Consider the following 21,713-nt stretch of genomic DNA (forward strand, 5'->3'; position numbering starts at 1 on the left):
GCCATTTGTCTTTATGTATGGCATACCAGCTCACTATTGGCTGAAGCTTGGTGAAGGCCAGGTCAAAGTTCTTGTAGGTTATGGTTTTGGGCAACGGCTGGATATAGAGTGTTCCCAGGTGAAACGAGAAGGTTTGGTTTGTCTGTGCTTCTCTGTGTGTTGTTTTTAGACCTTTAATTGGACTTAAACATCTGTTGCAGCCCATTAGACAGGTGACTTTCTCTGATGTTTTTAAGAAAGACAGAAACATTTTAAAGCCACAGAAAAAAAGAAAACTAATTGAAGAAACTAAATTGAACATAAAAACTTCATCAACATAGAAATTAATCCATTTATATTAGCTTGCAAGAATTTAAAATACCATAAAAAAATCAAGTAATAGACCCTTAAACAACACATGCAAGAGTGCAGAATAGAACAACATTGGAACAGAACAGACAATTGCAAGTTTAAGATTGATTTTGTTCAACAGTTTAATTTAAGGTACAATATGTAGGATTTTTGCAGTAAAATATCCAAAAGCCACTAGGCCAGGGTTTCTCAAACTCGGTCCTGGAGGGCCGTTGTCCTGCAGAGTTTAGCTCCAACCCTGATAAAAACACACTTACCTGTGAGTTTCTAGTGATCCTGAAGACATTGATTAGCTTGCTCAGGTGTGTTTGATCAGGGTTGGAGCTAAACTCTGCAGGACAGCGGCCTTCCAGGGCCGAGTTTGAGAAACCCTACACTATAGGCCAATGTTGTATATTTTGTTTAGTTGATTACTTACAATATCCCAAATTTTTCCATATAAATTGTGAGAAAATTGCAATTTAAACCCAGGAAACGGGGCATGTGATCAGGGGTGAGGTCAGGAGTCGCCAGTCAATGGTGTCATATCCGCGTTACCATCGTTTTCCGCTCGTATTGCCATAGTAACCATGGGGACAGACATGGACAACTGGGTTAAGCCTAGCAGGACGCTCACGCTGTTGTTGTTTTGTTCAAACATTATGGACCATGGCAAGCAGACTTTAAAACAAAAATAGGACTAAAACGAAGACCAACATCTTTCGAGATGCCGAGAACTCCACGTCCGCGACTAACTGCGAGTGTTGCCATACTTTATCGGACAGGTGAGCAAATGTACATAAAACTAATCCATGTTATTTAGTTCAACATGATGAAATGTTAGAATATGATCTGTATGTTATTTTAATGTTGATCTAGCTTGCTAGTCTCATATAGCCAACAAACAACCTAACTACAACATTCAACACACTGAAATGCCATTTAGTGTGATAGTGTAACTGTTAGAGCAAGTGAAACAGCGCTGCGTTACCTCAAGTTTCATTCGTCTAATAAACGGACCTGTGTGAGTATTAATTCAGCACTTGCGTGTAGTTCGGTAGAAGGAAATGTCCTTATTCCTTTATATCCGCGTGACTCATGTTGCGTGTGGTGCTGGTATACGTCTTTCATTAGCGTTCACGCCCTGCTTCATACCACAGTCATGTTAAAAACATCAAAGTATTCACTCCATAAAAGATCCATCAGCTCGACGACAAGATCATAATTCCGCATCATCTATATACGACTTTATTATTGTAGGAGATTAGTGACCCCTGGTGGTGAAAAATCCTACATATTATACCTTTAACAGTAACTTAATATTTAGTAACTTAGACACAATGATTATTTCGACTTACTCCTTCAGCTCCACTGACCGTTTTCTGAGCGTTAAATTCCTTAATGAACATGTTTTGTACAAATCGGCTGAGTGAATGATTCAATGACCCACTCATAAAGACAGGCATCTCTTTTGATCCCGAATGAATCAGTGTATTGAATTAATCAGTTAAATTAATTCATTAAAAAAAAAATGGTCACCACATATTAGTGTAACAGTGTACCCTGCCGAAAATAAGTCACTGAAAAATAACCACCATATGAATAAGTGATACAAAATTCTGTTTTACTAATGAATTATCAGTCAATACAATTTGAGGACTTTAGGCCAGTTCACACCAACAAAGATCACTATAACTATATTTTAATAAAAAGCATCATTTTTATTATAAGTGTAGGCTATTCTGCCTTTTGTCTGCCACTTTAAACGCTCAAGGGCTTTAGAGTGAAAATCTGTTTGGCTTAGCAATGTTACATTTTTTTCAGCTGTAAAAATCATTCTGAAAGTGATTTCAATGAGATCATGCCTCTGTGCCATTATAGTTGTGGCTTCAACTTATATTATCTGTGCATTTTTATTGAACAATGTGCCAGAAAATCTGAAGCTACTTATTTAAGTAAATATTTGAAGAATCTGAGTCCTTCAAATTCTTTACTGCAAAACGTCCATGAATTCTGTTAATTCAATGTGCTGCTGTCAGTTGACATCTTATATCTTTATGTTGTGAATGAGGTTGCTTCAAATATCTTACAGCACTTCTGCAATCTAAACTAGTTGGTATCCTTCCTGAGCCAAAGTTCTGCTGCCTGGGGCTTTGCTTACAATTATCGCTCATTACATGTGTGTGCGCATGCGTTTGCAGGTGAGCTGTAAATGGGACCACTGCTATTTATGGGGCCATGGTCAAAGTCTTCTGAGCATTCTGTCAAAGGTCAGGTGTCATGATGCCTTCATGTAGTCTAGAGTTTATTTTTAGTCCAAACAAGGCTTCTATTTAGGGAATCATATAGGGGTGTCCTAGTAATTACCAGCAAGCACGTCCACCCACCATCTCCTGCTCAATTGAAACCATCTGCTGCCAGGCCGGGGGGTGGCCGAATCTACCACCTCGATTGTCCCTCCCATATAACACACATATGCGAGATAAAGTGTTTACAAGCATGTTGCTCTATGTGAGGGATGTTTTCTGTGGACGCAAACACTGGGGAATTACTTAGTTTGGCACAATTTACTTTCCATTTATCAAAAAATGTATTGCATTCAAAGAGGGAACATTTTCAGTCCTTAAAGCTGAAATTGCTTAAAGCAAAACCACATACTTACAAACGGTGAACATACACTTTACTAAGACATTTCAACCGGATATATTCAACATATTTTGGCATCTGCATGTCATAACTGCAACTCTACCATGCGTCTAAACTAGCTAAATTGTTATGTCTGTAACATTGAGGCAGGAGTGAAGCAGAGAGATCCCAAGTGCAAGCATTCATTTAATAAACATACAGGTATCCAGGAACTCTTTAATGCTGCTGGATACATTTCTGGTCAGTCATTCTGAGTGAATCGGAGAGAACCCAAGTGCAATCATTAATTTAATAAACAAACAGGTAATCCAGGGCAAAACAACAGAACATGAACTCAGGACACTGAACTTAGGAGTCGGACCATCTTTCCACTTCTGTGCTCTTGGCCTACCGCACACTGAATTCAAAATGTTTTTTCTTTAACCTGCAGGTCCCTCATTAAATGCCTCCGTGAACTCCAAGTTACAGGGCTGGAGGCCTCCACACAACACAACGTGGGTTTGTGATCCTGTAATTAAAGTGACAGAAGTTATACAAGAACGTAATCAAATCTCACAGACTCAATTACTGGACAGCGTACAGCTTTCAAAACAGAATTTATACCAATGGAAGCATGCACATGTGAGTGCATATGTGCATTTGCAATGGTTTTAATTCTATTCTTTTTCATCAGACAATTACTAGACAATAAAATGTTTCATTATGGCTCAATTACACCTCCCGCTGGGACTTTACAGGCTCTTTGTCACCTCAGACTGGAGAAAGCAGACTGCCATCTTCATCTCGTGCCAGACATTCCCTGCCATTTTGCCTCACGAACAAAGTTTCTTTCCATATCATGTGTTTCAGTGTGCTTTTGTTCTCTTGCGAGAGGTTCTCTCATACTGCGCAATATCTTACGCTAGGGGAAAACCTCTTTTCCACGAGAAATTGAAGCCAAAAATTATCCTTAATTTTGTAAAATTATTCTTAATGTAAAACATGTTGCGGCAGCATGCAGACATAGGCAAGACGGCTCGTGTGCCTATTGGCTGTCCTGTGGCAACTGCAGCAGCCTATCGAGAAAGGCCCTTGGTGACGTCAGATCCAATAGGGGTGCTTCACGCTAAGCCACACTCAGCGTCGGGGACCGCCATGTCATCTGCGTTTCCTGCCTGTGTAAGAATCATGCAGCTCCCTGCGCTCGCTGACGGTGGCTGCCATCATTGCGAGCTATTGCCCATAGTGACTCTGAACACTCGCCTGGCATTTTTCTCAGTCTGCACTTCCGCCCGCTATAGTGCCGCGCCGTAAAAAGCGGCATACTCAGCGGGTCCGGAGCCTTCTCCAGCTCGCCGGTTCGCCCGCCATCTTCACCAGCTTCACTTGAGTCGCTCACTGACAGACAGCGCCCGCCGCTTCCGCCATTGATGATGACAAGATAGCTGCATCTGTAAAGGAGGCCAGCTGCTCTATCTTGGCGTCGGACAGTGAGGATTTGGCAAGCTCTGTGGACCTCCCCCTCAGCCCGCAAATCGTCAAACGGGCCAGCATCGAATCCCAGCTGATCTGTCTGCTCTCTCGAGTCTCGGCCTTGAGTGGGCGGCACACATGCAGCCTGCGCAGCCCACGCAAAACCGACTGGAGTCTTCTAGGCCAGCGCCTTTTCTTCCTGAGCTTCATGAAGAAGTTGCAAAGTCTTGGAATGTCCCCTTCTCAGCCAGAGTGTGTACCTCTGTCTCAGCAGCATTCTCTGTGGTGGATGGTGCTAAAGACATAGGATACCACTCTGTTCTTCCAGTAGAAGAAGCTGTAGAGGCCCATCTTTGCCCACCCTCTACGGGACAGTGAGCTAAGACGGCGCTACCTTCTAAAGCTTGCCACACTACTTCCGCTAAGATTTTGTGGATAGATTCGCTGTGTTTCAGAAGACGTCAAAGGCTATGAAGCACTTCTAACCAAAGCACTCTAGCTTCGCAGCAGGTCACCCAAAACAGCCGTCTGCTCGAAGTTCCCACAGCGCCGTCAAGCCTGGGCCCAGAGACCTCACTCTGCTGGCCGCCGCCCACCTCTGCGTGTGCCCCGGCAAAAGATTGAGATAAAGCCAGAGGCCTCAAAGTTGTCCTAGCCTTCCTAGCCCCATGTTTAAGTCTCATCACGGCCAGACTTACACCCAAACTTTTCGCTCGTTCAGTTCCAGAAAATGCGACTGCATTGCGATGCAGTAAACAAGCCACGGTGAACCAGTTAAATCACATAAAGAGTGTACTCCGTTTGGTATTCCGGCCACGGCCGATGGTGTTATGAGTGTAATAAAAATGCCCACGACCCAGTGTTCATTCCTACACACAAGCACAGCCTACCACAGTACAGGGCTTGCACAAATAAAATTGACTCATTACTGTACATTAAATGTAGTGAATGTGCCCACAACCCAGAACCCACAAACACTACACACTGCATGTCCCACGGTTTCTGTAAAAACGAAACCAACACACATACAGTCAGCTCAGGCCGACGGTGTTTTCAGTGCAGTAAATGCCCCGCGCTCACATTCACTCACAGACATGTTAAGCCCCACAGGGTCTGCCCCGCTCGCTCTCTTTCAGCAAACTGCCATAAGGGAGTCAAGCGTGGCCAGGATGCCCGCCGTGATCGGCACGCCCCCTGCCTCAACCGCTGCAAGTACAGCGTTTACGTTACAGCACCGAAGCTCTCCAGTCGCCACTATGTTGCGACCAGAGCCCAGATCTCATTCTACCTATAGCGTCAAGGTGGCGCTTGCTAAGGGACTAGCCGCATTGAAACAGAGCCTATCCAGATGGATAGTTGATGCTATAGCACTGGCCTACACTTTTAAATGCTTGCAGTGTCCTTAGGGTGTCAGAGCGCACTCCACAAGAGGCGTGGCCTCGTCGTGGGCTTTGTCTAGCGGGATTACCTTGCAGGATATCTGTATGGCGGCAGGCTGGGCCTCCCCATCTTAATTTAATTAGGTTTTATAACCTAGAGGTTCCCACCTTACAGGCTAAACTACTTTCGGTCTAAATATCACTACTGTCTGCCCCGTTGCTTCGGCTCAGAATACTGAAACCGCTTGAGCACCAATCGCTGATCGGATATCACCAATATCCGCCTTTTTAGAGCCCCCTTAAAGGTCGGTAGATGTCGATCCCAGGCCGTCATACAACTGACGCTTTACCTTTAACGTCAGTTAGGTGACGGGGTAGGTTCAGGGTTAGGTTTAGGTCTGGGGTAGAGTTAGGATCCGATAACGTCATCTACCGGCGTTTAAGGGGGCCCTAAAAAGGCGGATATTGACGTATGGTCAAAAGACTGCGCTGCCATGGGCAATGAATAAGACCCATACTGTTACCCAGTTCAGGCCGAACATTTTGACTCTGACTGTGTGGAACACTGTTAATGTCATTAGCTCTCTTAGGATGCTAACTTATTGGGAATGATGCTTATAGCCTCTCTTCTCAGACTCTTTGTGAGTCCCTGGTGTTTATGCACTATATAAGCCCCGGGCACCTGCCCTTGGGACTTTGGTGTTGGATCCCAGCATTGTGTTCCCCTAGCGTAAGATATTTTGCAGCATGAGAGAACCTCTCATAAGAGAACGTACTCGGTTACTAACGTAACCTTGGTTCTCTCTAGAAGAGGGAATGATTACTTCGTATCTTTGCCGTGCCTGCAACATGCTCTAGTTCATTTCGGCAATGAAAAAAAAACGATTATTTCAGGCCATTAACCTGTATTTATAGGCCCAGGACACTTCCGTCTCGGCGGGATGTGACGTAGTGGGTGCGAAGCGCCCCCATTGGATCTGACGTCACCAAGGGCCTGTCTCGATAGGCTGCTGCAGTTGCCACACAGCCAACAGGCACACGAGCCATCTTGCCTATGTCTGCGTTTTACATTAATTCAAATTAAGGATCATTTTTTGGCTTCAATATCTCATGGAAAAGAGGTTTTCCCCTAGCGTAAGATATTGCGCAGTACTCGTTCCCTCTTCTAGAGAGAACCAAGGTTACGTTAGTAACCGAGTACGTTTTATGCTCAAAATCATCTGCACATCGTAGATTATGCTGTATTAAACATTTTGTGTGATGACTTTGCGAAGGTCAATTATGTATAGCGCTGTCACAGACCCAATGGCCACCAAAGTGCTTTACATTTAATCTCACATTCACCCATTCACTCACTCATTCATACACCGACGGCGGTGTCAATGCAAGGCGCCATCCAGCTCGTCGGGAGCAGCTGGGGTTAGTTGTCTTGCTCATGGACTCCTCGACACTTGGTCAAGTGGAACCAGGGATTAAACCACTAACCTTCCAGTTTGTAGACAACCTACAGTACATGAACCACTGAGCCACTGCCGCCCCCTAATTAAGATAGATGGTGCAAACCTTTGTGTTTCATGGCACGTCTCATGTACGTTGCATCAAACCTTCCAGATGTGTGTTCCGCTCTCTTTTGCCTGCTGATCCCTATCTGTAAAATGAACAACCGGTGCTTAGTAGCACAGGCTTCCGTTGCAATTTATCCACTCTCGAGGGTATTGAAGATTTGGCTTTGAAACAAGTCTTACATGTTTTACTGAATAAAATGTAAACTGTCACACCAAAAATTGCTCGAGACCAAACGTGGCATGATATTACTTCATCCAAAAACAACAGAGCTCTCTCTCTCTCTCTTTCTCTCTTTCTCTCTCTCTCTCTCTCTCTCTCTCTCTCTGAAAAATGCTGTTGGATAAAATCAAAACCACCCTAGGGTTAAATAACTGAGACTACCCCGAATGACTAAAAACGATAGTTTAAGTAAATGTTTCATCCATACAGAACCCCTACATTTTCAACGCAATTTGAGGATTAAGGTGAATTCACTTTCATCCAAGAAAGGTTGAAAACTGAAATGCAATCCACTACAGGATGGGCCGCAAATAAACTCAAGAGAGAAAATATAGAGCAGAACTCAGGAAAAGTTAAAAGACAGACTGAGTCAGATTTGTATTTTATTGATTTAGCTGTACCTTGATGACACCATAAATCATAACATGTTGCCAAGTGGTTGCATGGGGTTTTTGTTTTTTTAATCTGAGAAAGCTTTAAGCAAAGCACAGCTCAAGGATAAGATAACCTCCACTACGAGACATCTGGTAACACTTCCCAATAATTGCTGCAAAACCCTGAAGATCTGAGAAAAAATTCCAATGTTTTTTTTTTTTTTTCTATGTGCCTTGTGTCTGGTGCTTTTCTGTAGCCTTTATACAAACAGATCTAGAGCAATGCATTTCTAACAAAATATGTAACTTTTATTCTAAAATTAATCTACATTCCAAAATAGCATACATATATGCTATATATATATGCTATATATATTTATGATTATATATATACAAACATACAAATTTTCTATTTATTATATATTATATAATATTATATAATACATAGAAAATTTGTATGTATGTATGCAAATTGTACAATATGCAAGGTACACATTTCTAGTAATTGTGGTGTTAATTATCCTATTATATTTTCAGAAAGTTTTGGAATATTTTTCCTCTCCCCAAATTTGTCACTACCAAAACAGAATAATTAATAATTAATAACAAGGCTTATATTGTTTAAAGCCTTTTTTGTTTTGATTTTGTTTGTTGTACCAAATATATATTTTTTTATATTTCATTAAAACAAATTACATGCATATTAATAACAATGACAATTTTAACAATATTTAATTTGATATTGTCACTACCGAAACAGTCATGACTGAAACATGTGGTGAAGTTTCGGTTGTGATTTTAGATACTTTCGGGCCTAGCTCAACAGGTCTGAACAGGTGTATAAAAACTAAATTTTATGGAATAACACCCAAAACAGTTTGCTTAATTGCAGATAAAAAGTGTTTTGTAGTGATGATCCTTAAAACATTTTTAGTCTTTTTACCTCAAAATGAAGGGATATCTACTCACCATGTAGATATGATAGACAGAGAGTGAGAGAAAGAGAGAGAGAGAGAGAGAGAGAGAGAGAGAGAGAGAGAGAGAGAGAGAGAGAGAGAGAGAGAGAGAGAGAGAGAGAGAGAGAGAGGAATATTTTTCCAAATATTCTAAAAATGTAAAAGAGTGAAAAACTAAAAAAAAAAAAAACAGTCTCACCCAATGGACTAAAACATATGTTTCAGTAGTGACGTGAAAATGCGGGACATATTATTTTTACATAAAATTACAAAGAAAATATAAAAAATATATATATATTTTTTAACTTCACTTTTTATCAAACATATATTTTTAAAAACAACAATGGAAAAAAAATATTTTATTATGATTTTCATAAGTTGAAATTTAGGGGTTAGGGTTTGGGACAGCCACCTGTCCCAATTGAAAATACCCAATAAAGTATAATTGTATATTAAGCTTATCTATATTTAAAATATTGTTGAGGGATTCAATATAGATAATAGAAGGATCTTTGTTAACATCTATGATTTGAATATGTAAATGCTTTTTAAACATGTATGTTTTGCAATTTTTTTTTCTAACATTTATTTTTCCTTACCACCAGATCATCAGCCAGACTGGCATCATCTTGTTTGCCTGAGTGTCCTGATGCCCATTGCGACACACAGGTCCCCTGTAGCTCAGACACCCACAGGGCTGTGATTACAGAGAGTAATGAACCACAGCCACAGGAAGGGGCACCCCCAGCAGACCACCAGTTCTCATATGTGGCCCAGGCCTGCAGCTCAGCCTCCAGGATGAAACCACTGGGCGGGTAAACACAGGGGAGGGCACGGCCACAGACAGATTGCCATCTCTCACAATCCAGAGAGGGCACGGCGAAGAGGAACGGCAGCGGCCGGGTCAGACAGGGAGGAGTTTGGCTAACTTATCTATGAGTCTAATCAGCCTCTGGCATACATAACCAAAGAATTCAGTGTCTGAATGTATCACGAAAAAGTACAGTTCCTTTTTACTATTTTTGTGTTTTTACTGTATGTCCCCAAACTTTATAGTCAAACCTGCATTAGGTGTGCAACATTTGAGTGTATACTGATTTTTTTTTAAATGAGTTTTTCAATGAACACTACTGTTCAATAGTTTGGGGTTAGGAAGATTTTTTTTTCTTGAAAGAAATTATTACTTTTATTAAGCAAGGATGCATTGAATTGATCAAAATGACAGTAAAGAGTTTTATAATAATACAAAAGGTGTTGATATCTCACATCACTTCGTCCGACACTGGTATCTCTGATCATAAATGTATTGGTTTTACCATAGCTTGCCCATGCATAAAAAATGTCCTATGACTATTATTTCCTATCGCAATCTCAAAACTGTTGATACTCCATCATTTTGTACCTCCATTGTTTCTTCAAATCTTTCTGATGTCTTAGATATCTCTTCTCCCTCCCTGATAATATCCAACTACCACTCCATAATTTCTGAAATCTTGCAGGAGCATGGTGCTGTTAAGAACAGAAGCATCCCTCCACCCACTCTTCTCCTAGGTACACCCCTGAGGTTTGTATCCTAAAGGCTACTGGCAGATGGCTTGAGTATCTTTATCGGTGAGTGTTTACAGCCTCACAGTTCACAATTTAGCTTTTTATGTTTCGCTAAAGATGCTATGAAGTTGAGCTATTTAACGAATCTATCTGGTCAATCCCTGACTTTTCTCTGACAGCTCCAACTTTTGTCTCTGAGTTAATCTTAATATCTAACTCATCATCCAGTCGACTTGACCCTGCTCCTACTTCTCTTCTGAAACTTTGCCATTCTGTTATGAACAAGAACAAGACACTGCTTCCTAGGATGCTAAGGGGGAATACCTCCAGCATGACCAGTGTCTTGAGCATGTGTCAAAACTCAACAGTAAGATTGGCTGGCTACTGGTGCGACCAGAGAATAAATAGGGCACCTGTAGTACACATCCTCCACTTCTTGTCTAAAGGAGAAGTGGGCAGACATGCCTCAAGCATGGCAACGGTTAACACAGTCTCATCCCAAGACGTCATATAACTGATGTCTTGGGACGTCTTTTGACCATACGTCAACATCCGCCTTTTTAGGGTACCCCTAAACCTTGGTTAGATGACGATCCCGGGCCGTCATACAACTTACGCTTTACCTTTAACATCAGTTAGGTGACGGGGTAGGTTTAGGTCTGTGGTAGGGTTAGGATCCGATAACGTCATCTAACCGACGTTTAAGGGGGCCCTAAAACGGCAGATGTTGACGTATGGTCAAAAGACGTCCCAAGACGTCAGTTATATGACTTCTTGGGATGAGACTGCGCTACAATGGTATGCAGTGTCTTGTTCCTTTCTCAGGGAACTATGGTTACATTTAGGAACTAAATTCCTAAACATGCGACTTAGGAACTAATGTAATGGGAACAAATGCCCACTCCACCACGCTGAAGGGATGAGTCACAGTTTAGGGGTCCTAATGGAACGCACCATCGCTCATCGTGACTCCATTCCCTAGGGTCAGAAACCCTGGCTACATATGGCAGCTCAGCTCAAGGCTTACCAAGGAGGTTTAAAAGGAGCCTAATACTTAACAATGCTATTCAGGTGGAGCTCTGGGGACAGAGGCCTTAGTAGGATGACTCTCTAAAGCAAGAGGAAGCTTCGCATTGCAATGCCCCCTTGAAGACAGTTAACCAGGGAGTCTCCAAAAGAGAGACTACAACCCAATCTACTACCTCCACGGGCCTCTCAGAGTGGAGGCTTCAGCATAAAGACCCTCTATAGCAAGATGAAACCTAACCACGCTCTAGGCTAAAAGACCTTACCAAGGATGCCCACACGACATGGACCGGTTATCTAATGTAGAGCTCTGGGGAGCTCTGGGGGTCTGTGGTGCGGCACAGATCTGCTACCGCCTCAGGGGGACCCTGACCCTGGTCCAGGTATTTCAGCAGATCGTCCTGGTAAGCCATTGTGTGCAGGGCAGCGCTGGCCTGACCTGGTGACGTTTACACTCTGCCATTCAAATGTGACATCAAAAGCAGCGGTTTAATCGGCAGAGAGAGGAGCCTTCAACTGGTCTGGTGGCATCGACTCATATCCATGCTTACACATCCCACTCTTGCATAACTCACATGCTGAAAGGTTTGAAAAAGTCCAACCCTGCCCATAGACCCAGCCCTTGAAGAAATCAGGATAGAAGTGGTTGAAAGTGGACAAAAGAGATGGATTAAAATACCAGGTGTAAATTGGTATGTGTCTCTCTCGTCTAGTGACCTGATCGACCAAAATACATTTTAACGCCAGGTGTGAACAGGGCCTTAGATGTAGTGCTTCTGTATATGATGCATTGTGTATGTGTGGATCCCCTTTCACCATCTGTATGTTATGGGTGAGGATTTGATATCAGGCCAAAAAGATCACAAGTAGGCCTATGCTAAAATTGTGCTGGCAAAGCACGTCTAACGAATTGTCTGCATGATTAATGTCAATTGTATGCTAAACAAAACACTGTGTTTAGAAACACACTGTGACACCTATGGTTTTTCAGTGGTGTGGATTAGATTGACGCCTGATCAAGTAAGTGCCAACTCAGCCTTTATAGGTACATTTTGTTACTTTGTGTTGTTTTGGATCTTTTCCAAGGGTGTGAGAAGCAGCATTCTCACACCCTTGCAAGCAAGAATTTGAGTGTCTACAAAATTGTTTTTGTTTTTAAAAACATTTTAAAATATATATATATTTTTAAAATATTATACATATTTTTTTCCGTCTCTGTGCACTGTAAAAAAAATTGTTTGTTTAACTTAAAAAAAGTAAGTGACCTGGTTGCCTTAAAATCTTAAGTTGATTGAACTGGAAAAAGTGAGTTAATACAATGAAGGAGAATGATTTAATCATCAGAAACTCAAAATTATATGTTATCTGAACTAAATAAATTATTTAAGTTGATTTGACAAAATAAAAAATGTTGTGTTACTACACTGTAAAAATATTGTTGGTTTAACTTAAAAAAGTAAGTAATCTGGGTTGTCTTAAAATTTTAAGTTGATTGAACTGGAAAAAGTGAGTTAATACACAGCCCATTCTCACCCCCAAGGCGTCACTTAACTGACGCCTTGGGAAGCATTTGGACATGCTTCAATATCTGACGCTTTAGGCGCCCTTTAGCGTCAGTAAGATGACGCCCTAGGATCGCGTGTACCCTACCCCCACCCCACACCTAAACCTAACCGCGTCCTCTAACAGACGCTTTCCTTTAGCGTCAATTAGATGACGCCGTAGGATCGCGTCATGTAAGTGACGCTAAAGGGCGCCTAAAACGTCACATATTGAAGCATGGTCAAAGGTGACGCCTTGGGGTGAGAATGCGTTGTAATACAATGAAGAAGATTAATTTAATCATCAGAAACTCAAAATAATAAGTTATCTCAACTAAATAAATTATTATAAAGTTGATTTGACAAAAGAAAATATGTTGTGATAACAAATCTTGAAAATATTTTTTTTACAGTGTGCAATTTAAACCTTTAATTTGTGTTTTTAACTAGTCTATAGATGTTTTCCATAATGTCTTTTAGGGATGTGCCTGAAGCCAAATATCTTTATACTGTATAATCAAACAGTAAAAATTCAGCCAAGGGTGGGGAAAGTGTAAAGTAGATTTTAAGTATATTCCTATGTACACTACCAGTATTAGGTTTCTTTAGTTTTCTTTACAAATCAATATTTTTAAAAAAAATGTAAGTTTATGAGACAGATTATATTTAAAATAATAATAATAATTAAAAAAATAAATAGCCTAATCAATCAAAAGACTAAACACAACTACAAGACACATTCTTGGTCAAAAGAATGATTAGCCTAGTTTTAGATTAGTATAGTCCAAATAGACATTTCTGTCAGTATAAGTTAAGAGCAATTTTAAGTACATTTCTGAAAAGTAAAAGTAGACTGAAAGTTTACTTTCATATTTTTAGTTTAAAAGTATATAATAGCACACTTGAATGAACTTTGAAATTTTATAATTCAAATAATTTTAAAACAAGAGTTGTTCAAAGCATATTTGTAAAAAAAAAAAAACAACCTGTTATTATAAATGCATGTTATTGATCTTAATGTGAATGATTCATTAATGAATGTTTCATTTATAAAAATTAGTTTTGATGGAAACAACAACAGAATTTTCTCCAATCAAGTAGATTAGCCAATCTTCCTCCATCCAATCAACAACCGATGAATATAACCGAGCCTTACCATCCATTTTTTTTTAACAATCTGTTTTACACAGATATTCATGGGAGAAAATATCTGTTCCTTTACTTCAGTTTCATTGCAACTTTAAAAAATATGGGCACCAACTAGTTTGCTGCTTATTCTGAGCATTTGATCTGTCTATTGCAAGTACTCAGTATTTTTGCTCTAGTTTCTTGGAAGAGAAAGACTGTTAATATATTGGTGAATTGAGCATGACCTCAAAGCTATGGAATAAAAGCCACATACCTCAATTTTGATTTCAAAAATTGCAGAGAAGATTAAACTGCCATTCAGTATACTCTTAACAGTTGCGGGATGTTTTAAACCCTGTCTTAAGGCACTGTGTACACAGAATGTGAATTAAACCATTAGGCTGCGATGTGTCCAAAGACTCCCTTCTGTTCCTTATAATATCAGAGCGACACTGTTTCTATAAAAAGAAATGTAAATGGGTCCAATTGAATTCAGAGATTTACTGTAGATATTCTTGAAATGATCACCAAGCCTGGTTACAACAACAAAAACTATTTAGTATTTTCTTTATCAGAAATGGGCCCAAAAAGACCTGAAGACAATAAAATGTGCTTTGTGTTTTTAGATCACAAATTTGGAGTCATCTTCATCTCCTCTGCTCTTGTAATAACGTCATAACGACACTCAGCTGTAATCATTGATGACCTAAAAAAATAGTACATGAGAGGGTGTGTACTAGGAGATTAAGTTCTTACCACCTGCAAAGCTACTGGGTGTTTTCTCATGGCAGAGGTGTGAAACATCCATCTTTGATTCTCCTACATTTTTGAGTCTCCTCTCTGAGTCTCAGGACACATACACCCACTGCTGAAAGCTAATCAGTCAGAATAGCCTGGCTACATTCCTCTGTCAGATTACTTGTAAGTGTTATGTAGCAGTTGAATGTTACAGAAATGTGGCTCTTGGAAGTCATTCAAAACCTTTACAAAAGCATTTGAGATCCCCACTTGGAGTAGCAGCAGTTCAGCCAACATGAACAGGGAGTACAGTACCCAAACAATCAGACATTTCCCCTATAAACATTGAATGCTTGTGGGGATATACTGTATATATATACAATAATATTGAATTTTAACAAACCTGGCGAAACAACAGGCTCTCATTTTAATTGCTCATTAATCATATTTATATTGCCAATTTTTATTATATGGGTTTCCTTATTTCTTGTCGGAGGAGCAAACAAGCAATATTTGGTATTTCTAAAATTTTGCAAGCCTTTAAATAGAGGAACGTTCAATGAATGAACAACACGTAATGACATCAACCAATTACCTAGGACTTCAATTACCTTACCATGGAAAATAGGCTGCAAAACTCGATCAAGTGCACATTCACTGCAATAGTGCTTTTATTAAGGGTTTGGTCTGAGTGATTCAGTTGTATATTTAACCACTTGTCTGATGGTTTCTTGCACAATACTTTGTAAATTGTTTCATTAAGGAAAGAGAAAATTAACCTGTTCAAGGCTGTCACTGTGTACCACAGTGCTAAACATATCATATGCATGCTCTGATCAATGGGGAATTATAGAAATCTGAAAACGAAATGTGTATGAAAAGATAAAAGCTTTCTGTCTTTTCATAGGATAATGCAATGTTTTCTTGGTTTTGTGCAAAATGCAAATATCATTAACTCAGTAATGAGATAGAATCAGAAAATAAATTACAAAATGTACTTCAATAAGCAAGAAAACACTTTTCCAACCTTAAAATGTATAAACATTTTGGGCAAATGCAAATTTATATATATTTATATATCTGCCATGTGTTCCCCATGTGAATGTGTCGTCATTGGTTGATTGTCTTGATTATTTTCACAGGCATCCCTTGTCTAGTCATTAGTCTTGTGTATTTAAGCCCTCGTCTTTGCCATGTGTCTTTGTCATGTATTGTTTGTTGTAAAACAGAATAAATGATGCACTTGGTTTCTTCAAACTTGCCTTCAGTGGACTTACTTACAGAAAACTTGACCAATGATAAACCCAATAGTTACCCTCCATCGCCTTCGTCAGGATGACCTCACCATTGAGAAATATGTTGAGGGCTTTTGTGAACTTTGTTGTCAGGTACATTTCAATAACATTGTGCTCAAGGAAATTTTAGAGTGGGTCCCAATGAACCCGGTTCAGTCTTGGTTGCCAGGGGCCCAATACATAGTCCTTCATAGACCATGCCCTTCTGTTGAGCAGCTCAACTTTTACTGTGGGTTTTGTGCACAAGGAGCCCTGCTACACCACAGTATCCTCCAAGCCTGAGCCTCTTCATGTCAGGCCTGCCAAGCCAGAGACATGTTCACGCTATGAATGCCATCGCCGACAAGATGGCCATCACAATACAATACCGATGAAAGATTCGATGGATGGATGGAACGACTAGATGGATAAATGGATGGATGGACAATGGAACGGTGGAACATCAAAATGAATGGATGGAACAGATTGATGGGATGGATGGATGGACGGCTGGATGGATGAATATGGTCATCACTATCCCCAAAGTTGCTAGGTAAGAGCATTTTCCCATATACTGTGCCCAGCACATGCAAACATGCTTTGCCACATCTATCAACACTTCCCTCTTTTCCTTCTGTATGCAGCCACAGACTTGGGTAGACCTGCCAGAGCTTGCTCCCAGATGGCAGATCACGGAGAGGTAGAGAGAAGACAGAAATAGAATGAGCACCCAGTGTAAGGTAGAGAAAACTTCGGCAATGTTCAAAGGCGAAATAAGTTCACATCAACACCTTTGATGTTGCTGGCAGCCGCCAGACAGAAGGAGACAATCTGTCTCTCTGGTATACCGCCCAGCTTGAGAAGTGCCTTAAACCACCCAAAACCCTGCAGCAAGCTTAAAACACATTCACAGACTGTAACGCGCACATCAAGCACTTCAATTACACTGACAGGCAAAGGCACCAGAGATGCAGGATCAATCTTAAATGCCGATATCTCTTATATTCACTTTCACCATTCAGCACAGACAAGACAGAATATCTGGACTATAATTGTTCAAACGAATTGCCATTAGCAGGGAAAGTTAAGCCACTCATTTCACTCCAGAAAATGTTGAATTGTGCTTGTGGTCATTCAAGTCTGTTGCGTATTGAGGTCAAAGGTTGAATTTAACTTCTTGTAATTAGACATGATGTTTAGGGACAAAAAGCCCTTCATAGTCTTTGGTCATTCACAGTGCTACAGAAACTGATTTTCAAAGCAACACTAAGTTTTCTTTTACCTTAAAATAATGTTTCCAAAATCATTTCAGTGGTTCATCAAGTCGTAACAGGGTGAAAAGCACTTATGCCCCCGCTTTGTGGTCCTATATCTGCTATAACCACGCTATGTAAGATTGCCAGATCGGGTCGCGTTTCTGTAGTTCTAATGAGACATAAGAAAACTACAAATTTGACTTTCTTTACGTCAACCGTTACAATAGTCATTATTTTGTTTTTCTTCGTTTCTGATGTCACAATACATTATACTTTCATGAAATCATGCAACATAATCTACCGTGTCTGTGGACATCTTTCATTCCAAAGCCGGTGCTGGATAAACAGCAAGCGTGCTTGCGACAGTAGGCTGTGGTAGGCTAAATTATTTACGACAGCAGTAATGGACAATTCCGCTTTCAATCTTTAGGGCGACTGCAGAGGAAAAGTTACTTGGTGTTGCTTTAAGTAAGTTCACATGACAACAGTCACTAAACAAACTTTGGGCATGCATTGGAATGATCTGTTAGCACTGAAAGTTTCCAATCATGCAGAGAAAGATTCAGTAACATCAGACTTCAAAGACGGCACATCTTTTTTTTGTTAAGACAAAACAAAACAATATAAACATTCCAAAATGATGTGTTTCATATAGCGGTGATAATTTGTCTAGATTTCTGATATGGTAACGCATTTCAAAAGAGATTATATTCAATATTCCCTATTTATCTGAGCATTTTTTTATACAACTTAGAAGCTGTTTATACACTTATAATTCAGAACACACAGAAGAGGTTGAATCACTCAAACAATTGCTTTGGGTAGGTGAATTTGCAACTTGTAATAATGTCCTACCATAAAACTATATTAAAGAGCTCATGCTGACAACATACAAATCCTTTCCAAAAGTCACTACACTTTACTTCAGATATGGTTGCATACAACTGTTTTTGTCGTTAATAAATACTTTGCTGTATTCGCATCCTGCAAAGAAAATTGATTAGAGTAAGATCTTATAGGCCTACTTTTTTTTTTATCACATATCAAAAACTCAAATTATTACATTCCACACTTTTCACAATTTAACTCTTTAAACAGTATATAATATAACATTTTACAGACATTTTCACTTGAAACATTCTAAAAATAATAAAGAATAAAAAGAATAATATTATTCAGCCAATGAATGCTTCAAGTCTGTATAGGCCAAATAATTATATCTGATAATAATTACATCTGAGTTAAAAGGTGCCGGGTTGTTTCGTATTTATATGAATGTTCCGAATTGAAATAGTTCACGAGAACATCCTGTATAGTCTTTAAAACGAAAAGCTGTGATGGCAGATCTACCTTGTTAAAACGAGTATACGCCTAAATATTTGACAGAAATATATGAAATAGACATAAACTGGGACGTCTCGTGCATTATAATTATAAGATAATTTTAGATTTGTGAGTTGCCAATTGTGCATTAAAATCTTAATAAAATTAACCTCCCTTTTATGGATTTTTAGGATGGCGAATAAGTGCCAAGTATCCATTTTTAGTCAGTTGGTAAACGCGGATAAGCATGCGCATTTTAATCGAGTTTGTTCATTGTTTCATCTGCGACATCTGTGAAAAATTAGAACAAAAGCCACTTAGAATTTTGGTTTTGGACACCTCTGGGTTAACCAATATATTTGTTAGCGGAAGCGATTTGTTTAAATTGCATTTATGATGCGCGTTCCAGAGACATATTTGGAGGATTCTTCATTTTATTGGCTTTTTTACGCTGCTGAAGAGGGCAATTATTTTCTCAAGAAATAATGATAGAAATAATTTAGGTAGAAGGGTTAATGATAACGATTGCATTCATCTTTAACTGATAGTGTCAATAGGAAAGATTGCAACTCTGAACGGACTTTTAGGGACTTTTGAATTGGTACTTCTTGGTGGTTTAGGATCTGCTTATACAAGACACCATTAGACTAACTGATGGACAACTAATACACACCTTAGATAATTACAACAAACTTCAGAGAGCTTTAATTGCCTGCCAATGAAAAAAAAAATCTAATTTATCAAACATATAGCAAACTATGTTCCAAAAAGTCGGCTAAACTTAGCCTGAACATTTACTGTGCTATCAAATACTGGCCTCTATTTCTCTGTCATTCTGCCTTTACATCAGGAGAAATTTTTTTCAGCACTGGTATTCAGCTTAAGTCAGTGAAACATGTGCCATAACATTATCACCTGCCCTCAATCATAGGTGACATAAACACAATACACAGTATCTAGGCAACAGATATACACACCAAAAGAGAGGCACACAGTTACGACGCCAGCTAGTCTGGCCTAGGACAAGAAGTATTGTTATTAACCTCTTTTCCCCAGTGTGAATGAAAACCAAAGTGAGGGCATATCCTTGTATTATGACTTCAGGGGCTTGCTTTGTTCCCCTCTATATCATGTACACATAATTACAGACTGATGGAGCTACACTTCTCTTTCTTTCTCATTTTGTCTCGTGCTATCCTCTCTTTCTCTTGTTGTGGCCTATCTCTCTAAATCACTGTCAAACTCTCTTTGCTTTTATATCTCTCTCTCCCTTTTTCTGACACATTTTAAAGCAGTGCTTCCCCAATCATAAAAAGAGGGTTATGACCTGTAGGCATATTGATGAACTCAAGCACCATTGTTGGCTAAATCTACATTTTTTGTTATAAAAAAAAAGATTGCTATACATTTTTAAGTCCAATCAACTTGGATGTTTAAGTCATTTCAACCTAAATTACATTAAACTGACTAAAAAATAGGCTATTTGAATCTTGTTTAACAAAAAATGTATGTAGTTGTCATATTTACAATGTAGTGTTGTAATAGCCTACATTCTGATCAAATCTCATTAGCATAATGCATTGGAGTTTTTGTCTATTTGTTTCCTCGAGTTTAGCCAAGGTGTTTCAGCATTGTAAGTAACCTACTGTCTGGATCGGCAGGCATCGAGGTTGGGTGTGTCGTGACGGTTGGATGTAGCCAGTGTGTGTGTGTGTGTGTGTGTGTGTGTGTGTGTGTGTGTGTGTGTGTGTTGAGGAATGTTGGCACAAGATAAAAGCATCTATAAGCATCTATAATTTGTATAATTCTCTCCTCACGTCACTCTTTTGGTTTAATAACGCGTGCCCTTCAACCAAAACATGTAAAAACATAGTACATGTCAATAGCGGCTCTTTTCAACTTTATAGGCTACTCTCAACCACGAAATAGCTAAATGAGTTTCAACGAAAATCAAAAGTGGTGGATGAATTAGCCGTGGGATGTTGCAATCACTTTGTCTTGTCTATCAGACTTCCTTATCATATAATAATTTGTTTTTAAGCTGTTAAGCTCTGTGGCTTTGTTTGAAAGCTGTGGATAAAATAACAGAATCGGAATTAGACACAGTCGAAACTACAATGTTAACGCGAGTAATTTAACGAAAAATAGCCTTCTAAATAATCATGGGAAAAAAAATAAAAGACAGTATGCTAATTGTAGCCTAATTTTATTTTACTTTGTAAAATATTTGTATAAACTAGGCTATATAAACTGTTTGGATAAGGCTATGCGATATTTAAATGTTGAATCAGGTCTATAATTTATCGAGAATTGAAAAGTATTGTTCAAATTATGTTAGGCCTATAAAAAAATCCCTTTGGAAGATTGCCTCGTTTTATAGCCTATAGGCACGTTTTATAAGTAAAATCGTCTTTTTATTTTTATTATGTTATTAGGCTATAGGCTACTTATGTACAAAAATAATGTTTATGATTTATGAGTTGATGATTATTGCATTGTTTTAGTAGCTATAATGTGTTACCCTGATGGTGTTTTGTCTTTGTTATAGGCTAATGATCACATATTTTTATAGTTTTGATTTAATCTTCTTGGCTGCATATCACTTGTGCTATTTTCGATGAAAACAGATTTTATATCAGATAGGTTATTAGCTTAGCCTATATTAAATGACATAGCCCTGTGAGTCCCCAAATGACTTCTTTCTCTTTCTTTAACAACGATACATTTATGGGAACCGCAGTTGTCAAGTAAGCATATCGCATGCTTATATGTTGGCATTTTTGACCGTAGGCATTACAAACGCCTGTTAATTTTTATTTATCAACCTTTATGGATCTTTAGCCATATTGTCTGAGTTCCGAGTTGAGAATAGTTTCCAAATAGATAGGCTGCTTTGTTTTTATTTGTTTAACACTTCACATAAAGGTAGCCCATTAGTCCAACGAAGCAAACGTTTG

The sequence above is a fragment of the Pimephales promelas genome, chromosome 3 (genome assembly GCF_988280905.1).
Source record: "Pimephales promelas chromosome 3, fPimPro1.hap1.1, whole genome shotgun sequence".
Classification (NCBI taxonomy): Eukaryota; Metazoa; Chordata; class Actinopteri; order Cypriniformes; family Leuciscidae; genus Pimephales; species Pimephales promelas.